The following is a 3,922-nucleotide window of genomic DNA, read 5'->3' on the forward strand; positions in this document are numbered from 1 at the left end:
TACATTGTCCTTATGGGCACTTTCCAATCTAAACTTGTTTCATTTATCTATGATCTTACCTGAGAAAAAAAACAGAATATACCCTTGCGGTTAAAGTACTATTTTTGATAGATATAAGACAATTTTAACAGTTGCTATGAAAAAAAGTATATAAATATAAAATATAAACTTTATTATGTCATAAAATTATTTTTTCTAACAAAAATTTAAATATAAAGGCAACAACAAAGTATTTAGGTTCTACGATATTAGTTTACAAACTACAAAAATGAACAAGGCTACAAGAGACTGACTAACTCATGGTAGCTATAAAAAGCCTCCTGTCGTTTTATAATACAAAAGCCTTGTCGAGCTAATTCTTCAGCTTGTGTATAAAAGTTTTTTTGTTCCGATCTCCTCTTATTATGCTGGAACAATGCAGAAAAGACCGTTTTTGTTTGCAAAAAGGAAAACACGAGGAACGGCGAGCTATTCACTTTATTTTGTTTATTTGTTTCGTCATTCGCGATTCTTATACAAAATATTTTCGAGATAAATTAAATTTAAAGGATTGCGCTAAGAGCATAATTTCTGAAATTCTGCTTTTGTTGTAGGGTAAGTCAACGATAGAGGAAAGTCCATTGTCAAATTTGTTTCGAGGTTTACAAAAAAATGTTAAATATAAAAGTTATAAGGAATGTTAAGGTACACATTTTAAAAGTATTACAGAGGATAGAGTCCTTCAAAGAAATGTGGGGGATACAAGATTTGTTTTTTTAAATGCGACATCTCTATTTTTTTATTTTATTTTTTAGATTCTACGTAAAATTCTATAACTCTTTATATAATATAATGTTATATACCTGAAATTAATATTTTTTGTAATATTTGAATTTCTTTAATTAAATGTTGGATTTTAGTGTGGTAAAAATTCAGTGATGCCATTATTTCTGAAGCGGGACTTTCAAAGGGAAACCCACAGGGAAACCCACTTTTTTTATTTCACTAGTGAAAAGGTTTTTTAATTCGTTACATTTTCATTATGTTCCTATACGTGTTCCTATACATGTTCCTATACCTAAAATAAATCGTTTTTAAGTTATTTAAGATTTAACTTTAAAGGGTATATTTTTTTGTTTTTTAACCAGTAGGTAGTTTATGACCTTAAACGTCACGCGGTGTAAAACTGTATCTGGCCATGTCATGTTGCCATTAGCTATCACTAAAATACGAGATATAAACTTCCCCAATAAATTAACGCACCACAAAAAAATAACCAAAAGTTTAAGTTAAGTTTTTGTCAAAACCACTTATCCGATTTGGACATTTTTTTGAATGTTAGGTTATTCTTTCCATAATGTTCCTATACTAACTGTATTTTGATAGGAACCCTTTTTATACTAATACCGGGTGTAGCAATTATAACGTGTTTTTTTAATAAAATTTGTGACACCTTGTAGAGTTGATCAGTTACAGTATCAAGTTAAAATTGCAATCACATTTTAGCCTTATCTTTTTATTACATTTTGTTTTTTTATTTACTCCATTATCTTCCTTATTACACGAGAAACAACATTTTATAGGATGACATGATTTAATATTGGTTTTAATTAACATTTTTCCATTTTACTCACTAAAGTAAGTAGCAGGCTATGGGAAAACACGGATTACCAGTAAATATCAAATAGAGATGCTTGTTGTCAGTGTCAGTCGTTTTCATCCTTTTATTATATCAAAATATGCAACGTGCGTGAAACAAGAAATCTTACTGGCGAAGAATGTGCTCAAGCATTAATATTGTCTGAGGAAGGTTGAAGCTACCGAAGAAGTGGTGAACGATTTAATGTAACACACTCAACCATTTCACGAGTTATACAACGGTATAGAGATACTGGGAGTAATTGTCGCAGGCCGGGACAAGGCAGGAATCGAAGAACCAATCCGATTCAGGAACGTTTTTTAAAACTCTCAACATTAAGACAACGTTTCGTAACAGCTCGGACCCTTCAAACTCAGCTCAGAGATACTAATGGTCTACAAGTTTGCACAGAAACTAGCATCTCTATTTGACATTTACTGGTAATCCGTGTTTTTCCATAGCCTGCTACTTACTTTAGTGAGTAAAATGGTAAAATGTTAATTAAAACCAATATTAAATCATGTCATCCTATAAAACGTTGTTCCTCGTGTAATAAGGAAGATAATGGAGTAAATAAAAAAACAAAATGTAAAAAAAAGATAAGGCTAAAATGTGATTTCAATTTTAACTTGATACTGTAACTGATCAACTCTACAGGGTGTCACAAATTTATTAAAAAAACACGTTATAATTGCTACACCCGGTATTAGTATAAAAAGGGTTCCTATCAAAATACAGTTAGTATAGGAACATTGTGGAAAGAATAACCTATCATTCAAAAAAAAAATCGTCCAAATCGGATAAGTGGTTTTGACAAAAACTTAACTTAAACCTTTGGTTATTTTTTTGTGGTGCGTTAATTTATTGGGGAAGTGTATTTTTATAAATACACTTTATAAAATGAAGAACTAAATCATAACTAAATATTTATTTCGAAATATTCATGAATAAACAAATAACAAATATCAAACCTAACACTAATGCATATTCTAGTTATTATTTGCAATATTAACATTATTAGTACAACCAGTACACGAACCAATATTTAATCCCAAACTAGATAGTTCTGATTTTGCTTGATGTATGGGGGTTTTGGGACTTGAGACTTGAGACACTATCCAATTTTGCTGTAGAGGTACTCGATCCCGGTATTTGACACTCTAAAATTTTATTTGATATTTGAATTTTATTGTTGATAGAATCCTCGACATATCCCTCGGCCACTGTCGAAACTTTCCATCCTCCGTGACGCTTCAAACTAAATATATGACCCCCTGCATTAGTAAGGAGTGTGACTGAAGTTCTCCGGAAACAATGCCCAGTGTAGGCCTCATCATCTGGCAGCTTCAAGTGTTTTGCTATCATGCTAGGCATCTTACCAATAGAATTTATGCCGACCCCTTGGTTAACACATCTTTTATTTTGATATTTTAAAAACAATCGGCGACTGGTAACATTTCTTGGTCGAAGAGCTGCGTATATTTTCGGTAAATCTCAATATAATTCAAATTTGACACTGTAAAGACTCGGTCTATGTTTGTTTTTGTATCGGGTACTTTAACAATCAGAATTGAATCTTTATCTTCTCTGTTATCCACCGTCATTTTAGTAAGTTCCTCACGGCGGCAAGCACCAGAAATACCAAGTATTAAAACGACCTAAAATGAAATCGATGACGATGTTCAGTAATAAAAAAACATACATTCCAAGCTGACGCTTTTTTTTTCGAAGTAATGATAATATAATAATAATAATTTTTAGGGATATCCCGCTTTTAATGTTTGGAAAAAAAGATGTTGTTTGCAACTCGTGCGCGAACTACTTTGGTGATCTCGACTAATTTTTCAACTCGGCTACGCCTCGTTAAAAAATTCAAGTATCGAACACCAAAGTAGCACTTTGCGCACTAGATACAATAATAACTGTTATATTGTATTCTTTTCCGTATTATAACGCATTCTACTGCACATTTTCCCGCCATCTAAAACATACTTTATTAGCATAAAGGAGCTCGTTTAATCTTGACAAGAGCCTCGCGGTTTTTATACGGATTCGTCGTTTTTCAGCGTATTTTCTCCCCCATGATGTATAGCGGCGTGAGGCTAGATCGCTTCATAAAAATAAAAGCGGGTTTCCTTTGCAGAAACGGTGCAGATATTTCAGAATATTTTCCTGTCTGGGAAATGTTTGTCTTTGACTTATAGTAGCGTGGGTTGAACTGGGGCATTTCGTGAAGGAAAGTACAAAAAAATAAATCGCATTTTTTTTAAATATTAGGGGTGAATCTTTTTTAACCGGGAATAC

This window comes from Sitophilus oryzae, unplaced genomic scaffold, assembly GCF_002938485.1.
Source record: "Sitophilus oryzae breed Bouriz unplaced genomic scaffold, Soryzae_2.0 scaffold_1442_pilon_pilon, whole genome shotgun sequence".
Lineage (NCBI taxonomy): Eukaryota > Metazoa > Arthropoda > Insecta > Coleoptera > Curculionidae > Sitophilus > Sitophilus oryzae.